The sequence below is a fragment of the Anolis sagrei genome, chromosome 3 (assembly GCF_037176765.1).
Source record: "Anolis sagrei isolate rAnoSag1 chromosome 3, rAnoSag1.mat, whole genome shotgun sequence".
Classification (NCBI taxonomy): Eukaryota; Metazoa; Chordata; class Lepidosauria; order Squamata; family Dactyloidae; genus Anolis; species Anolis sagrei.
Window position 1 is genome coordinate 93,895,138 of NC_090023.1, and position 20,321 is coordinate 93,915,458.

At 40.8% G+C, this 20,321-nt stretch overlaps 1 protein-coding gene across 6 annotated transcripts in view; it reads right to left on the reverse strand.

The window, feature by feature from the left end:
* Positions 1-18,689, reverse strand: part of TBL1X (transducin beta like 1 X-linked) — a 178,075-nt gene extending 159,386 nt beyond the window's left edge. For 4 of the 6 annotated variants that reach the window (XM_060769922.2, XM_060769927.2, XM_060769923.2 and 1 more), the window contains exon 1: positions 15,598-16,133. The gene's annotated coding sequence lies outside the window, so the exon portion shown is untranslated. Of the gene's footprint in view, positions 1-15,597; positions 16,134-18,300; positions 18,499-18,570 lie in introns of those variants that run through there. The other 2 variants (XM_060769926.2, XM_060769924.2) reach the window with 2 other exon arrangements.
* Between the last annotated feature and the right edge of the window lie 1,632 nt (positions 18,690-20,321).

Genomic DNA, 20,321 nt, shown 5'->3' on the forward strand with positions numbered 1-20,321 from the left:
GGATAATACAGAATGTTGGATGAATGAAGGCTGGATAAGCGAAACTCTACTGTACTTTCAATCCAGGCATAACATTTTGAGATGCTTGGGATTAAGGAACCCACAAGTCCAAGGTCCAACCAGGGAAGTTATTGTTGGTTTTGTGCACCAGATGTATACAAGAGGCATGGAAGAGGCTTTCGGGTAATCACTTGTCATAATAATCACCAAAGCCCAAGGGGAACTGGGAAGAAGTTTTTATATAATAGTGCATGAAGTGGAAAGAATACATCAACTTATAATAGTCATATTTATACATTCATCAATGCTGATGCAATTTCATTACAAGTAGGGGCTTGCACAATAAACATACGTTGTGAGGAGAAGGATTTGACACTGATAGTAGGGATAATTTTTATGTTCATTTTGAATTAATTTTCTCATATCTTCATGGAAGTTACACTACTCATTCATACAATTTACATGGCACTCCAATGTCTTTACACAGCATTAAGCCAAAAGCCTTAGCTACTATCCACCACTACAATAGTTTCACCAAACTCTAGTAATAAATGAGATTGGCAGGTGAAAATAATCAGGAAAAGATGGCCATCGCTGAACAATTCACCACTGAAACTGTTTTCCAGAGAGAGATGTGAACCCCTGCTCTTGGTTCCACCTCCTTCACAGGTGTGGTTGGTGGGGACGAGAGACAGGGCCTTCTCAATGGTGGTCCCTCAGCTGTGGAACTCTTTCCCTAGTGACATTAGATTAGCCCACTCTCTGCTGACCTTTAGGGAAAAAAACTGAGAACTTGGATGTGCAACCAAGCCTTTAGATAATTGATTAGTGCAATATGTGAACATGGAATGGTGCAATGATAACTGGAACGTCCTGGACTACGATATTGGATTATGTGATTTTAATAATTTTAATGCTGATATGTTTTAGTGGGTATTTTAATGTAATTTTTTATTTGCTGGAAATGTATTGTAATGTATGGCATCGAATTGTGCCTTTGTACGCCATTCTGAGTCCCCTTCGGGGTTGAGAAGGGTGGGATATATTTATGGCAAATAAATAAAGTACAGTAAAGCATAAAGAAGCCAGTTATGTCACTAATCTGTAGGCTTGCAGCTACTTACTGGCCAAACCTAATCTATTGCAGCAGAATACTGTAGCCCCATCTACACTGCCATATAATCTAGTTTCTGAATTCATGTTATCTGCTTTGAACTGGATTATATGGCAGTGTTAGATCCAGCCTGTATCCATCAATGCAATCGTCCCATGTCCCCTGATTGTTTCTTGCTTCCCTACATGCTGCATCTTTGACCACAATTCACTTAGGATTTATCTTTTGTTTTAGTTTTTTTATATTCCTTATTTCCATTTTTAAAAACCCTTAAGGAGTTGGAAGATTTGGAATACTTGATAATATCTGCAGTAGCTAAGCCTGTGGATAGAGAGGTTGCTTTCTGGAACAGCCAATAGCTACGGAGAGTTCAAAGTCCATAGTCTGTGTTTACCCCAGTTTTGATACAAATTTAGTATCCATTGAATGTACAGAGACATGGTTTAATATGATACCTCATTCAACTTTCTGGAACCGCTGTAAACCTAACACAGGATTAGTCAAAGGTGACTAATGTTGCAAGTAGACTTTGAAAACAGGGCATGGAAGGGTTGCCCTGTATCTTCTATTCTATTGTTCTACTATACTGGAGAACAATGCACATTTAAATACCAGTTTGAAAGAGAGATACTGTCATCCTGTGATTCTCTAAGAGCACTACAAATTGGGATCTGTCGCTTGCAGAAAGAATAAAGGTCTGACTGTTAATTACCTGATTATAAAATCCCAAACAATGAGCTTAATATGATAAAGACTGGATTTTGAGAACTACAGTTCAAATGTCACTTTATTTTTTTTAAAAAGAAAACATATTGACTATCAGTATTAATACAAAGCAAACGAGAACATACTCAATGAGACACTAGCTTGAGTACATATATGCACATTTACAAATTGTTCCAAATATGAAACATTGCTTAATTATACACCCTATAAATTATTTAAAATCTGTACTAGATATTATGATGCATCTTGCATCTTTTTTCAATGGTTGCATCATTAACATGCTTTTCTTGACAAACATGGTCTACAATGCCCCACAATTGAAAAGAAACCACAATGTACAGAATTACACAATTAGAAGAATTATATACCATGAATATTATGTATTTCAATTCCCTAAGCATTCCATAAAGGCATTACAGACTGATTTAACCAGAGAACTCTGCTATTGCAGAGCACTTGATGAATCAACCCGGACACAGCATATTATTTGAGAACTCAGAAATGCTGCACCATTCTAACAATCACCATGCTAGAATACACAGAGAACCCACTGAAATCCAAAAGCATGTGGACAATTTCAACAGAAAGGAGGAAGCCATGAAAATGAACACAATCTGGCTACCAGTGTTAAAAAAACTCTAAAATCAGGATAGTAAATAAAGAGCAACACTCAAAACCAGGGGAATTTCAGACAGGAAACAATCAGGGCCAACTAATATCTCCCAACAAAGGATTCCCCCAAACAGGAAGCAGTCAGACTTTGAAGCTGCAAAGCCATTCAGTGCTAATCAAGGTGGCCAGTTTGCAACATTCACATTTGACTCCAACAGACAAGAGTTATTTCTCCCACCCTGGACATTCCACAGATATATAGACCCAGGCCTGTAGCGAGGGAGTGGTTTTAGGGGTTCAACCCCCCCCTGAAATGTTTCAGATTTTTTTAAAAAACCTGGTTTACTCATGAATTTTAACTGGTTAAGTCTATGAGATGCAAAAAATTTAGAGTCCCTCCAGAACTGTAAGCACTATCTCAAGCAAATATTGACAATTTATTCACACTGTCATTACTTGCAGCAATAGCCGATGTAGTGAAGCAACCAAGTTGAGTGTGTGTGTGTTGAATGCTCTCATTGAGGAGGCCAGACTTGGTGGAGGTGGTTGACAGGGGCGGAGCTGCAGGCTATTGAAGGTTGCTCTGCCCCCTGCTGTGCTCTTTGCTTCAGTGTGAGCTAGGAGGCAGGTTTCAACCCCACCCCACCCCAAAATTTTCAACCCTCCCCGAAATTTTCAAACCCCCCCCCCAAAAAAAATTCACCCCCCCCCAAATTGTCAACCCTCCCCAAATTTTTTTTCTGGCTACGGCCCTGTATAGACCTCACTTGCCTAGTTTCCAACAGACCTCACAACCTCTGAGCATGCCTGCCATAGATGTGGGTGAAACGTCAGGAGAACATGGCCACATAGCCCAGAAAACTCACAACAATACATCTGTAATGCACAATTAACAGAGCATCCTGACTGATACTGTTTGGCCTCTACTTGATGAACTCCCGTGAAAACAGCCTTGCTACAACCCAAGTGCAACCTGCTTCACTGTTTACCAGCTCCTAGCAGTATGACATGTCTCTTAATATTATCCAATGTGCAAATAATAAACAATAACAATTTAAATAAATGAAGTGTACAGCCCAAACATTTAAATAGCAATAGCTATACTTAGCAACACTGAAATTTTAAAATAAAAAAACAATTCTCAGTATATTTGGAATTAAACCAACTGAGAAATAGAATCTATTTTAATATTAATATTTTGTAGGTTGTAAAATTGTATATGTTTTTGTATACATAGTCTCTGAATAAAAGCAGATTACAAATAAAAGGAGAATACTAATGCAAATACAAGTGCTTCTTCCTAACTGTGAGAGCTGTTCAGCAGTGGAACACTCTCTGCCTCCGTCTGGGGGAGGCTCCTTCTTTGGAGGCTTTTAATCAGAGGCTGGATGGCCATCTGTCAGGGTTGCTTTGAATTCAGTTGGCAGGGGGTTGGACTGGATGGTCCATGAGGTCTCTTCAACTCTATGGTTCTATGATTCTATGAAATACTCTAAAATCCAAAACTATCCACATATGTGGTTCAGACAGTGGCGCCTTTGCTTTCTGATAGTTCAATATACACAAACTTTGTTTCATGCATAACATTATTTTAAAATATTATGTAAAATTTCGACCCCATCTCCAAGATATCTCATGATGTATGATACTGCAAATATAAGTATTCCAAAACAAAAAATAAAATAAAATACCCACACAACTGAAATCTGAAACACTTCTGGCCCCAAGCATTCTGGATAAGGGATACTGAAACGTCAGTTTGTTTTCTATTAATATGGACTACAAAGAAAAACTATGAAGTTATCGAGCTATACATTTAGTACCCATATTAAATATAGAATTACTACCAACATTCCTTTCCAATATGATATATATTAGTATGCTAGTTAAGTCAATAGGTGACTTAACTATAGAATAAGCTTCTGGGTTTCCAGTAGCATATCAAAAATGGTGCTAATGGCTCAGACATAAAATAGTTAAAAAAAACCACACTATAATCTGCATTCTATGTTCCTCTCGCAAAGCTAAAACTAGAGCTTATACTTGTCAAAAGGAGCATTATTACTAAAGAGCTCACCGGTTCCTCTGTTGTTGTTATGTTTCAAACAAGTTGTTCAAGTAGGCCATTTGATAAAAACCTATAAATTGCACCCCAGGGAATTTGATTCTTAAAAGTAAAGAGGTCAGCTCTTTCCTTCTAACTAAAAATAGTGGAAGAAGGGAAGGACACTCCAATTACTGGTCAAGAAAAAACTTACAAATTACTTCCATCTTGCCTCCTGATTTTTAAAAAATGGAAAAAATGAGAATACCCACAACAGTTTGAAAGAGATTTCTACTCCCCCATATATCAAATAAGGCTGGAACATAACCAGAACTTACATTAAAATAGCAATGAAAACTCCAAACAGCCAAAACACACAAAAGGAAATACCAGAAAATGTATTTCTTTCCCAGGCAAAGTGATCTTAGGAAAATAGAGCTCCAATGCAGATTTTTACCACCATTCCCACAAAGCGAAAGAATAAGTATCATGTAAAATTAAGTTAAGTGGCCTACTAAATCTTTTCTTCTCTATGGTGGGTGCTTGGTATCCACTGTGTTTTGGTTCCAAGACACACCAAAATCTGTGATTGTGTAAATATAGTAAAATGATGTCCCTTGCATAAAATAACAAAAGTTGGCTTTTAGGATTTATTTATTTTTTGCAGGGAAAATATTTTCAAGTCATGCTTGACTGAATGCATGTATGTAGATCTGTATTAATATTAGCAAGAAATTGCCACACTAGGCTAAAAGGAAAGCATGTACAAGGTCAGTTACATTGTGGGAGTTGTAGGTTTCACTTACACTTTGCGCATGAGTATGCAAGTGAAAGGAAGGCAGACACAGTGAAGACATCTGCCCTGTCGCTTTGCTACTCTGCGGCTGAATATGCATGGCCAGTGTGGAATACATCTCACCACGCTGAAACAGTGGATGTGGCTCTTAATAAGACTTGCCACATTATCACAGGATGTCTATGCCCCATACCACTGGAGAAAGTATACTGTTTAGCCAGGACTGCACCACCTAACATCTGCCGGGAAGTAGCAGCCAATAATGAAAGGACCAAGGCAGTGACATCTCTGGCCTATCCCCGTTTCAATATCAGCTAGCACACCAATGCCTTAAATCAAGAAATAGCTTTTTAAGGTCTACAGAGATACTTGCAGGAACACCTCAGCAAGCGAGAGTCCAAAAGTGGCAGGTTAAATCTCAGAATCTCAATCCATGGCTGATAATGAACGAGACACTTTTTCCTGGGCACACAAAAAACTGAGTGACTTGGAAGGAGCTGAACAGACTGGGCTTTGGCACCATGAGATTCAGAGTCAATCTTATGAAATGGGGCTACAAATTGGAGTCCATGAGGAGAGCAAACCACAGACCACCTACTACAATGCAACCTGAGCCTTGCCACATGCACAATGTAGGATATTCTCATAGCGAGACCAGAGGCACTCCAAGTGGCCGGCTACTGGTCAGAAGACATTTAGTATAATGCCAAGTTTTTCACTTTGTGTTTTAAATACATTTTAACAGTACTCTCAATTTACTTCTGATACAATACAATACATACATACATACATACAGGTTTACTGTTCCTTATCCAGAAATCAAATGCTCCAAAATCCAAAATGTTTTGCTCCTAGTTGCCCAATTCCACTTTTAAAGAGACTACTGCAGGGCTCTTGCTCATTCATTCACAATGGCTAGCAGAGGTTGCCTGTACAGCAGTGTCAGTGCCGGATTTAGGACAAATGAGGCCCTGTTCTAGTTAAATTATGAGCCCTCTTACTTGAGCCCTGAAAGAGGTATGCCTGGTAGGCTTACACTGTCTACTTTGTGGCAGACGCCCATAGACTATCAACTCTATCATTATGTCTGGATTAACTCCAAAACAGAATGCCTTCAAATTTAGGATTGCACTACATAAGCAAAATCCATTGTAAACAAAACATTTTGGCAGGAAGATGGGCCCCCTGGCCAATGGGGCCTTATGCTTAAGCACACCTAAGCACACTAGTAAATCCAGCACTGAGCACTGTTATTACCAGCCCTAACGAATATCAGGCCTCTCACATCCCATACCCAAGCACACAAAAGATGCAGGTACACAATACAAGTAGGAAATAAACACAAAACAAGACTGGACAAAAATAGAGGGAGGTGTAAATTTGCATCAGGCACTATGCTTGGATTTCTGCCAGTTCACTGATCCTCGGTCTCTTCTCCAGCTTCATAAAGGCAGAATGCACTACACTACTTGTGTTGAGTATTGAATATGTGTATACTGTGGATGAGGAAATATCCCAAAATCTTGGGGCAGGGTGGTGTTAAATCCACTGCTTGCAACCAGGTTCTGGTTCCAAGTATTTCTGCTAAGGGATGCTCAACCCGTAGAATCTCAGAAGTGAAGGCTGCCCAACAGAATAGATGCCATATTGTCAGTACAATATTATTATTATTATTATTATTATTATTATTATTATTTGTCTACTTGTGTCATTATTTAGTGATGTTAATATGAATGATACTGGACATTCTTGGTAGTGTTTTAGTATGAAAAATACATACAGTATAGCTGAACATCCTTCCCAAAACACTATTTATGCATTGATTGTAACTGTGGAAGAAGAAATTTGAAAGGAGCAGTTATGGTCTCATCTACACTGCCATATAATCCAGCTTGAACTTCATTATAATGGTCAGTATAGACTCATATAATGCAAATTGAACCACACTAAACTTGATTATATGAGTCTACACTGCCATATAATCCAGTTCAGTGCAGTTAATATGCACTCTAAAACTGGATTATATAGCAGTGCAGATGGGGCCTGTAACCCCTTACTCATGTTGCTTTTCAGTGTAATATTATTCCACTTCATATGCAACAAATGGTTTGCAAGACAAAAACATATCCTTCAAGCTTGAAAAGGGAAGTATAGAGATGAACTGTTTTTGCTGTTAGGATATCATCAGTGCCTTATACAATTTCTGCTCCATTCTTACTATCCCTCAGATATTATTTTATCAAATTTTTGAACCTTGCAAGTTGGATCTTTGATAAAATTGGATCCCATATTGGGATAAAGGCAGGATGCAAACTGAAATCAATAATAATAATAATAATAATAATAATAATAATAATAATAATCTTTATTTATATACCACTCTATCTCCCCGGGGGGACTCAGGGCGGTTTCCAAGCAACAACATCAAAACATACAGAGTCACAACATGAACAAAAAATAACAGTAACAGCAACATAAACATGGAATTACCCAACAACACATAAATATTAAAACAAAAAAATAAGCACAATCTATTTATTTAAACATAATAATTAAAGAAAAGTATTTCTCAGTAATCAAAAATTCTTTTTGCAGTACTGTATATGAAGGGAAATATGATTTACAGGAAAGACATTCTATACACCAAGCAGCTCTACTGTAATTATCTGAGTTCTTTAACACAGTGCTGTGAAAGTGGTGGACTGGTGCCTGGCCTGATGGCAGTCCCTAAGTCATTGGCTATCACCTCTCTGAAAAATTTCCAGAAAAGAAAGGCACAAGTATGTTATGATGGTCCCTGGCATGCTGGAAAAAAAATAATCACCAGCCCCTCATTTCAAATAGCTTGAGAAGCACTGGTATAATTGAGTGAACGTGTTTGGATGTGACATTTGTTTAAAGATAACAACAACTGACCCTCCACATTTGTGGGTGTAACTTTTGTAGAATTGATTATTTATGAATTTGATTAATATACTGTCTCTAGGAATCTCTAGATCCTACAGGGCAATTCTGTGGTCAACCTCTGCCACAAGCTGACCATGGAGTCACCCTGGAAGACCGAGAGATTTTAAATCTGAGTAAACATCGGAAGGTGTTTGCTCAGATTAAAAAGTTTTTAAAGTGTAGTTTTTCCTTATTCTTCGTGTCCTCAACCTGTGTAAATGTGTGTGGGGGGGGGGGAGGGGGGCTACTGTGCTTGTTATCTCAATCTAGTTTTTACACTACTTCTTTAGTTGTCTAGCTCCAACACTAGGATCGTTTGTCCCTTTGTTCCATATGCTGATATATACTGTACTTCCCCCTCCCCTTTTTAAATCAGTTGCTACTATGTGCACATGAACTCTATTGAAGCTACTTTGTATCATAATGACATTGAAATACAAGTTCTCCCTCAACTCAAATTTAAAAACATCTTGAAGTAAGGAAATTTCCTATCAGTAGTAGTGGGTGGGAAGTGTAGTCTCAGATACAATATCAGATAAGAACCTTTTTGTTAAAATTGGACTCTTAAATTTCCAGAGAGCCAATAGTTCCTTGTAGAATACAAGGAAGGTGAGAAATACTTTGATTGTGGCACAAAAGCGAACAAAAATGCATTGGCACCTGTTGATTGGGTGCTTTCCCCCTTTTGCTGTAACATGTCTAAATCACATCCAGTAAATAGTTGAATGGAGCCCACCTGTGTGCATTTCCTGGGCAACATGGTCTATGACTGAATGCTTCTTTATTGCAATTATTGCACCTTTGTTGTTGGAGAAGAGTTTAAATGAATTATCTGAAAGCCCAGAAGCTAGCAAATTAATTTTGGAAAAGAGTCATATAGAAGTACCAAGAATGGTTTGTTGATGATAGATAGCTAAAATCTCAAACTACTTAATATTAGAGAACATAACCTTTTAGAGACGAGCCAAAAACCTTTTACAGCAGAATCTCCTCTTATGATATACAACCAAATATAATAATGCTAGCCAATGGTTTCAGTTGTTAGACTAAGTCACCAGCAATCTCCAATTTGTCAGGGAAACAGAGATTTGCCAGTGCACAAAAACAGAAGAGCTTTAGAAGTGTTTTATCTTTTAGTGCCCAAAAAGGTACTCTCCCATAAAACAACTTGTTTCATATCATACACTCAAGAGAAAAAATGAAATAGATTTTGATATAAATAACATATTTGGTTTACTTCCAGTTTTCATGTGTTCAGCATATACAGGTACCAAAACTTATCAGTCCAGTTTCAAATATCTTTGAGGTGCATCCCTGTGCCAGCCGAACAGAGCATCTCTTTTGTAACGAAACAGCTATTAACAGGTCACATTGTTAAAAGGGGGAGAGAGAACATGTGGTCTGCAGCCCCTTTTATAACTTCTGGGAAACCATAGAGTAAAGGAAGCTGCACGCCACAACAGGAAACAGTAAGCAAACTATATCACAGACAAACAGATGGCTAGAGGCTTGATGATGGTTCTCATTTCCAACACTAAATCCCTCAGAGCCTTTAAATTCATTACTACAACATGGAAAGAAGATGGTTTAACTATGATTCTGCCCAGAAATGCCAGACACCACAACTTAGTTTCCTTGAATGGGCAACGTTAGATAAGCAATGAAAACCCAACAGTAACCTCCCCTGCCAACCCTTCTCCAATTGCTTCATTGTGGCAGCTAGCTTCACTCCAAGTGAAGAGTGATGAACTTTAGCCATCTTGAGCATGATAAGAATAAGAGTGGTTAGGTGCAATCCTGAGTGTCTGGGCCACCCAAACTTGGGGAATATGGGATGTCAATGTAAACAATTGCAGTCATTTCCATCTGAGAACCAGACTAACTGCTTACATGGATCTAAAGATACAATTTGCTTTGGATTATTGGAAAGAATGTTGGCAACTTGTAATTTTAGTTAATGCAATCCAAGGTCACATTAAATGCCCTTGGTACATGTTAACCAGAATCAGAACTGTGCATCATTTAGTGGCCAAAGAGTTGATTCAACCCCCCCCCCCCCCTTTTCAGGATAGCAGATCAGTATAGATGTGCTCTAGGGTAAATCCAGTGAGATTTTAAAATGAAGGAAAGTAAACCTCTTCACAGGTAATGCTTTCAGTAAATAGATTAACCCATCTATGCTTTTTTTATACAAATAGAGTGATTTCAATTCAGTAATTTACTCCTTTCGGTGGAAAGCTGAGCTAGCATAGCATAGTGGTATTGGACCAGGATTCTGTGAGACCCGGGTTTAATTTTCCAGTGGCATCACTTAGTGCAAGTATGTGAACCACATCAATAACACCATTAGAGGTTGATACAAAAATGACTGTCTATATATTTTGAAGGGAAATGTTTCAGTAGAAATGTATTATTGGATATGACTGCAAACACACTTTTTGCAAGACTAGCCTTAGCTTAAATGTCCTGTATCAATATACCAAGAAAGCTAAAACCCTCTGCTAATTCACTTTTTGAACCTTCTAATATGTACGGTCTCCAACCAGAGCTGTCATTATAGCCTAATTACAATGGCATGGTTTTGTCTGCAACCATGGCCTTTTTTTTTTTTTGCTGCTATTTTTATAGACACTGATTTTGTCACACACACACACACACATCTCCTTCAATTTTGTGGTATGACACAGTGAGTTACTGCACTGGGTGATACCAACACTAGTGACAACACCCTTCTTCTTCTCAGGCAGGGGTGCCCACTTGATAGCCTTGAGCATGTCATACCCTAAAAGGAAAGCATTTTGGCTTTCTCTCCCAACAAATAGTACCTAGCCCTCATCTCCAGAGCAAGTTGTAAGGAAGAGCACAATGGTCAACATGTGGGGGAAATCAACAAGCACTACCACAACTCCTTATTCTAACTGCAGAAATGCTCTGATGAACTAAGATCCAGCTGAAGCAAGATTCCAAAAACAGACTTCTTTGTTATGAATTTGTCTAGGCATTTTGAACCACAACTGTAATTACTCTTGACCATTGGACATTCTGCCTGGGAGAAACGGAAGTTATGTCCAAATGTCTCAAGAGCATTGCCATGGGGAAGGGTGAAAGAAACAGCATTTATTGTTTTCTTTCACCTATGAAAGCACACAACTCGGTTTGATGTTTAATGTTACAGACACATCTACTGTTGAAGCAATGCTCATCCTCCATGATTTTAACTGAGATGAATATTGTGTTTTATTAAACTTCTGCCAGCACAACATAGTGTCTATTCAGTTAGACTTTTTGTTTTAGAGTTATCCAATTACTTTGTATATTTCCTGCTTGAGATCAAAACAAAACACATTCTGAAATATTATCTCTTAGTCTTTATTATGATGTGAATAGCTCCAACTCACATATGGTGTAATCCAGACCATATTTACTTGGAAACAAGTCCTTTAAGTTGAATAGTACTTGCTCCCTAGTAAATGAATATAGATTTACAACCTTAGTTATAAAATGTATCTGATTCCAGGCCAGAATACTTTAGTGGGAACAGAAAATTAATCTGCATGACTGTAGATTTAAAATCTTACTCTTGAAGCCTTACAGTGAGCAAAAATCCTGACTAGCTGTAGGTTCTCCTGAGCCACAAGCCTCATTTTCATCATTCAAACAACTTCAAGGTTAAACTGAATTAAGTAATTGCTACCTCAGGATATGAGACTATGTCAACAGTATTATAGTAGTTGCCTAGATGGGTGGAGTTTGAGCAAGCCATTCACACCAAACTCTAGCAGTGTGACCCAAAATAAAGATGCTGAGGCTAGAAAGTCACTGGGATTCACCAAACATGTAAACAAACCTATACCACACAAGCTGTTTTGAAAAAAGCAAACAAGCACACCAAGTTAGCAACGTCTGATATTCCTGGCCTGGCCAAGTGAGTTTTGGGATTCTTTGATGTTTAGAATGAAGAAAAAATACTGCTCGCAATTCCATTTTGAAGTATGTGATAGTCCATTAACTGCAAACAGTCTCTTTAGGTCTAAGCTAAAGGAGAGATGTAAATCCACCATGCGCAGTCATGTGGCAAGAAAGGTTTAATGCATTAACCTTGTCTCTGCTGTATTGAAGAGACTTTTAAAGTTTACAGTGAACCAATAAATAGGTCAAGGCAAGAAGATGTGCCATTAAATCTGGCACAGGATGTAATGTACTCCTTTTACATTACATAATCTCTATTTTTCCCCTGGTACATAGGTAACATTAAGTAAATTGTGAAGCTACAATGTTCAAATACTATTTTACTCAGTAATAGTCCTTATTGAAGTTGCCACCAAATTAATTCATAATATTGTTGTTGTAATCACTGGTGTTGCTGCCTGGATTTTAGGTGTAAGGAATTTTCATCTTACAATTCAACACAAAAAAGATCTATATGCGGGCATACATACTTCTGAGATTATTTTTGAAAGAAATGTGCAGATACGTTACACTTCTTAGAAGGGAATGTTAGCTACCTGAGGCTGCTTGAAAAGTTCAAGGACATCTATGAAAAAGTGGGGGAGAGGACGCTGGCCATTTCTGTCTCTGTCTTTGAGAATCCCGTAGGTAATTAAACAGGCCAAAGGGTCATGTGCTGAGCACTGAGCCGCAACAATAATTTGCCCTCACACCCAATTAAAATCAAAACATGAGGCAAACAAACCTTATACAAAAACAAAACATGAGTGGGATAAACATTGAGGGGGAGGGGAGTTAGGGTAATTGTGCTGGAAAAACTAGTTTGTGAGTGATAACAGAGAAGGAAGGAAATTGCACGCAACAGGTTGAAAGGAGACACAGTTAAAAACATGGGGTTCTGTGAATAAGAAAAAGACCCTCCCTATTTTCCCTTGGGCTTCAAAGCCCCTGTTCAAAGTCAAGTATTCCCAATCCAAAATGATTGGGAACAAAAGTGTTCTGGATTTTTATTTTGGCGTGAATTTTTGGCATGGGATTTTGAAGACATTACAACTCCTAAGTCCACAGCAAATATGTTCCCAGACTTTGTGTGAACACACAAAACCACAAATAATACTTTGAAACGAAGGCCTTCCAGCCCAAGAATACCATAGAATGAAATGGGAGGATCTAGAGCATGCCTAGAAAGGATATAGGACATGAATAAATAAAACCGCAGATGCCAGTCTCGCAGATATGTGGGTCAGGCTGTATTTGCACATACCTAATGAGAAATTGGGGAGATGAGACCCAAGTTTAAGCACAAAATTTCATTTTTATTTCACATTATACCAGGGATCCTCAAACTAAGGCCCGGGGACCGGATACGGCCCTCCAAGGCCATTTACCCGGCCCTTGCTCAGGGTTAACCTAAGTCTGAAATGACTTGAAAGCACACAACAACAACAACAACAACAACAACAATTCCATCTCATCAGCCAAAAGCAGGCCCACACTTCCCATTGAAATACTAATAAGTTTTATTTGTTAAATTTGTTCTTCATTTTAATTATTTATTAAATAATTATTACTCACATGTGCATGTTTTTGAACTGCTAGGTTAGCAAAAGCTGGGGCCTAACAACAAGAGCTCACCCACTCCCCGGATTTGAACCGGCAACTTTTCGGTGAGCAAGTTCAGCAGCTCAGTGGTTTAACCCGCTGTTGTACTGGATATCTGAAAGTACAATGTGTGTGCATAAAAGGTACAGTGTTCCCTCACTTATCGTGGGAGTTACGTTCCAGAACCGCAAAAAGTGAAAATTCTCGAAAAAACTTTTTTTTAATGATTGGCTGCCTCTCTCCTGAGTGGGAGGGTGAAACCCCCTTCTATCGTTGCCAGGAGACAAAAACACACAAAACAGTGGGTCCGCAAAAAGCGAACCGCGAAGTAGTGAGGGAACATTGTAAACATAAAGGTTTTCCCGACATTAAGTCTAGTCAAGTCCGACTCTGGGGGGTAGTGCTCATCTCCATTTCTGTGCTGAAGAGCCAGTGTTGTCCATAGTTGCCTCCAAGGTGTAGCTGGCATGATTGCATGGAGCGCTGTTACTTCCCACCAGAGCGGTACCTATTGATCTACTCATATTTGCATATTTTTGAACTACTAGATTGGCAGAAGCTGAGGTTAACAGTGGGAGCACACCCTGCTCCCTGAATTTGAACTGCCAACCTTTCGGTCAGCACGTTCAGCAGCTCAGTGGTTTAATCTGCGTGTATATATATGTGTGTATATATATATATATATGTGTGTGTGTGTGTGTGTGTGTGTGTATACACACATATATAAATATATACATATAAACATATAAATATAAAACTATAAAATATTTACAATTTTAAAAATATAATTTGAGTTTGCAATTTTTTGTTATGTATGGAGACATTTGGGACATCCTGTATAAGGGGTGCATGCATATATATGTGTATGCGTGTGTATGGGGTCCGCAGCGGGAGCATACAGGGTGGCCATGAGCAAACTTGGGCCCCCTAGGTGTTTTGAACTTCAACTCCCACAATTCCGAACAGCCTACAGGGAGTTGAAGTCCAAAACATCTGGAGGACCCAATTTTGCCCATGCTTGAAATAGAGTGCCTCCATGCAGCATGCAGACTGTTAGGAACTGTGAGTGTTGAATCCAAACACCTGGAGGGCCCAAGTTTGCCAATGCCTGGTATAGGATGCCTTCCTGCAGCCACCCATGCCTGGAATAGAGTTCCTCCATACAGCATGCAGGCTGTTAGGAATTGTGGGAGTTAAAGTCCAAAACACTTGGAGGGCCCAAGTTTGCCCATGCCTGAAGGCACCCAAGGGCTTCACCTCCAAGTTCGGCCCTCCCTGCCTCTCTGCCAATGGCATGGGGTGGCCCTCCTCTGCCCTCTTCCCTCCCCAAAGGCCCCAGAAAAGGCCCCAAGGGCCGGGGCCCAAGGAAAAGCAACTCCTGGCCCGTGGCCTCCCTTCCCCCTCCGCCGGCTTCCCGAGACTTTCCTCTCAGACAGACAGAGAAGCAGGGTTCCCCTAGTGCACGGTTAGACGTCATACAGCCCCCTCCCCCCATCATATGTGACACAATTTGTGGAGAGTCCGGGGTGGAGAACCCTCCAAAACTGAGCCCAGGCCCTTTATCATAACAGGAAGAGAAGGTCCACGACACCTGAGGGGGAAGGGCCAGGCCACGCGGGGGACACGAGGAAGCTGGGCGGAAGAGGAGGGGGGGGGGGAGGGGGAGATCCCTGCAGGAGACTCTCGCCCAACCCCCAACGGCAAAGCAAAGCAAAGCCAGGCAACCGAGGCGGGGGTGGGGAGCAGAAGGGTACATATAGACATTATCTTACCCTCCCCTCCCACGCACCCACTCGCGGGCTCACTCACCTCCCTCCACGAAAGGCTCCTCTGGGAGGCGGCGCCTCAACTCGGGTGCCCCCCCCCCCAATAATAATAATAATAGTAATAACGAGGAGGAGGAGGATGTTGGTGGTGGTGGTGATGAAGCAGCAGGAGCAGCGCCGCCCCCAGGGACAGGCGCCCTTTGGCGGGTGGGACGACTCTCCTTCGCCGTCCTTTTTCGCGAGGTCCCCAAAGCGTGGAGGCGGCTTGGCAATCTCCTCCTCCTCCTCCTCCTCCTCTTACACACACACAGAGACACACACAAAAGCTTCAGAGGAAGTCCCCGAGTGGGGAAGCGCGGGGGGGAAAGTTTTCTGGGGGCGAAATGGCGGTCAGGAGGTGCTGCTCCAGCCTCCTCCAACGCTCACTCCTTCCCTCGCAGTTGTGTGTGTGTGTTTGGGAAGTGTGTGTCTGTGTGTGTGTGTGCAAGTCAGCCAAGGGAGAGGCTTCCCCCAGAGACGGCAAGCAAGCAAGTAGCAGATCTCCTCTCAGGCACCAGAGCCATCCAAGGAAGGAATCCTTAGAGACATCCCGTGGGGCTGGACATCAGCATATTGACCCGAAATCAAGGGCGGGGGGGGGGGCTGTGTGGATGTGTGGTCTCTCTTTCTTTGCTTTGCATTAAACAAAAATGCCAAGAGCAGCCCTTCTTCTCCCTCTCTTCCCCAGCCCTGTGTCCTGAAGTAACTCCTTAGTCACTTTTAAGGATTATGGAGACCTGCTTTGGTGCCACTCAAGCAAAACTGTTCTGCCTCCCTTCCTATTCCTTCCCTCCTTCCTTCCCCCAACCCACTTGTCAAAGGCTCACCCAGTGGAGTCAGCAAAAATCTATCTACAACAAAGGATTTCCCCCAGGCAGGAAGCAGCCAGACCTTGGAACTGCACTAGCCAAGTGGGATTGATCTATCTGTAGAATCTATAAACAGGAAGCAACCAGGCTTTGAAGCTGCAAGGCTATTCAATGCTCATCCAGCCGAGCCTTGGATCTGCACTAGCCAAATGGGATTTATATATTTGTGGAATCTATACACAGGAAGCAGCCAGGCTTTGAAGCTGCAAGGCTATTCAATGCTCATCAAGCTGAGCCTTGGATCTGCACTAGCCAAGTGGGATTTATATCTCTGTGGAATCTATAAACAGGAAGCAGCCAGGTTTGAAGCTATTTATTTACTTACTATATTTGTATACCGCACTTCTCAGCCCGCAGGCGACTCAAGGCGGTTTACAGAGGCAACAATTCAATGCCCAACAACACCATAAAAACATTCAAAAACATTAACATGTAATATAAAACCATAACAAGATCAATAAGACACCATAAAAAGATTTTAAACATTTTAAAACATTAACATATAATATAAAACCATAGCAAGATCAATAAGACATAAATCATTTGCGTCTCCTAGTTAAAACACTGTCCAATCTCATCATCCAAGCTACAAGGCTATTCAATGCTCATCAAGCCGGGCCTTGGATCTGCACTAGCCAAGTGAGATTTATATATCTGTGGAATCTTTAAACAGGAAGCAGCCAGGCTTTGAAGTTGCAAAGCTATTCAATGCTCATTAAGGTGGGCAATCGCAACCTTCACGCCTGCCTCAAGCAGACAAGAGTTCTTTCACCCACACTGGACATTCCACAGATATATAAACCTCACTTGCCTAGTTTCGAACAGATCTCACAACCTCTGAGGATGCCTGCCATAGATATGGGTGAAATGTCAGGAGAGAATGGAACATGGCCATACAGCCCGGAAAACCCACAGCAATCCAGTCAATATACATATTTCAAAAAAGCACACCTCACATCCATATCTGGACTGTTTATGTATTTTTCAATATCAGTATTATTTCCACAGACAGGCAATCTCTATAGGAAAGGATAGGAAAGGAATGGGGGTGGGGATGGTAAAATCATATTCCAGGAAATACAAAAATTAGATTTTTACGAAATGCACAGCAATCAATGTCACACATAGATACAGATAAATATCATGTGCACACATACATATAGATATAATGCACACACACAAAGATATATCCTGCACCAAACCACTAAGCAGTCAGGCAATGTCACAATATCCATGCTCAGTTACTATTTTGTAATAATCCCCCTTTCGAAAAAGTTCTTTCAGAAAGTCCTAAGCCAAACTGGTATCGTTTTTCTCAATCTAACCAGATCCTGGTTCTCAGAAAATGGTTCATGCTTTTCTATTACTTATTTATTTACTTCCTGCATTTATATACCACCTTTCCCACCCCTGGGGGAACTCAAGGAGGTTTACAACATACTAATGGCAAAAATTCAGTGCCAACATACAGTACACAAAGAATCATAGAATCATTGAGTTGGAAGAGACCTCATGGGCCATCCAGTCCAACCCCCTGCCAAGAAGCAGGAAAATCACATTCAAAGCACTCCTGACAGATGGCCATCCAGCCTCTGCTTAAAAGTCTCCAAAGAAAGAGCCTCCACCACACACAAGAAATCATAATAACTAATTACTACATATAACTATGAACTTAAAATCAATCGAAACCATTCTAAATCCATAATTATATAATTGGGAGTTCACCAATCAAAAGCAGGCTACACAGCCCATAATATTTATACCCCCATGTACTTTATTTGTGATTTACAAACATTGCTGCTCCGAAATAATCATAGCACATTAAAATATGGACTTACACGGTCTCCATAATTGTGATTCAGCAGAATAGGGTTTTTATTACATATGAGCTGCCACTCAATCCTAGAAACAGATGTTGATGTCCTTTTGTCTCGAATTAGCCCTTCCTTTCCTTATTTTTCTCTACGCTTGTACAGCTTTCATACAGAGCTATAACACTCAGTCGCGAGAGGGAGAGGGGGAAAAAAGGGAGCAGTACAAAAAGCAATGCAAGTAAATGATGCAACATTGCCCTGGTTACATGTGCTTTCCATCCCCCAACCTCTTACTGGTGAGAGTGCTGTGTTTTTTCCGCCTGCAGGGTCACATTGTGGCTGATTGATTCTCCTTTCGCCTTGCTCAGTCATTCAGATTTGGAAAGTAAATAACAAGTTGACATCATTACAGCTCTCTGCATTACTGTGACACATTCCTCCGCTACCATGCACTCTCGATGAGCTGCGCAGCAAAAAAGTGCCTGCTCACTTTAACCATGGAATATGTTGATCTAGCAGGCAGCCCTGTTCCTGCCTGGCACAAATGTGTGTGCCTACAAGTGGCCTGTCAATTTATGTTATTATTGTTGGGGGCCCTCAAGTCCCTTCGTGAGGGGAGGTGATCCTATCACTAGGTTGCTTGGCAGGATTTGTTGAGAGAGGGGATGCCTTTGTCTTCCTCTGTGACATGAATATTCCCTGTAGTATCCTATGGGTGTGAGAGCTGGACCATGAGCAAAGGAAGACAGATGCTTTTGAACTGTAGTGTTGGAGGAAAATTCTGAGAGTGCCTTGAACCACGAGAAGATCAAACCAGTCCATACTCCAGGAGGTAAAGCATGACTGCTCAGGGGAGGGAAGGATATTACAGGCAAAGCTGAAGTGCTTTGGCCACATAATGGAGAGCTTGGGGACAAGAATGATGCTGGGGAAAATGGAAGGAAAAAGGAAGAGTGGCAGACCAAGAACAAGATGGATGGATCTTGAAGGGACTGGCTTGACCTTGAAGGAGCTGGGGGTGGCAACGGCCAAGAGGGTGCTCTGGCGTGAGCTGATCCATGAGGTCATGAAGAGTCAAAGTAACTGAACAAATCAACAACAACAACATCTATTTACTATTATTATTTATTTCAAACATTTGTACTCCGTCCTTCTCAACCCCTGAGGGGGGGACTCAGGGCGGCTTACAATGGCAACAATTCGATACCACACATACAAAAACACAGTACAACATGACATAACAGAGTAGATAAATATATTAGGTTAAAACCCACCTAGAACATTATTATCAACCATATTGCCATATCTGAGTCCGATTCATCGCCCAACAATCCAGTCCAAAGCCATTCCATAGTCCATTCTAAAAAATTGTGATTGCTGTCAAGCCTGTTACCTAAATGCCTGGTCCCAAAACAATGTTTTGAGCTTCTTCCTAAAGGAAAGGAGGGATAGCACTGACCTAATTTCGCTGGGGGCCATATTCCACAGGTGGGGGGCTACCACCGAGAAGGTCCTGTCTCTCGTCCCTACCAAATACATTTCGAGAGCAGGGCCTCCTTGGACAATTTTAAAATCTGACGCAGGATGTAGAGCGAGATAAGTTCGGACAAGTAATCTGGGCTGGAACTGTATAGGGCTTTATAGGCCAAGACCAGCACTTTGAATTGTGCTCGGTAGTGGTCCGGCAGCCAAACTGGATTTCCAGGACCAGGACTGCAGTCCTACATTTAAAACATTTTACCACGTCACTTCTGGAACATGGCCATACAGCCCGGAAGACTCACAGCAACCCAAAAACCAGTTAGTCTTAAAGTCTGGATGAACCTTAGATAAGTGGAAGGTAACTTGGCAGGACTTGCAAGTAGCCTCTCAATTTGTGAATTTCATAGGGAAGCAGTACTCTGAAGTTAGAGTTGCTGTGAGTTTTCCAGGATGTATGGCCATGTTCAAAAAGCATTATCTCCTGACATTTTGCCTCTGAAATGCCTGCCATAGATGTGGGTGAAACATCAGGAGAGAATGCTTATGGAACATGGCCATACAGC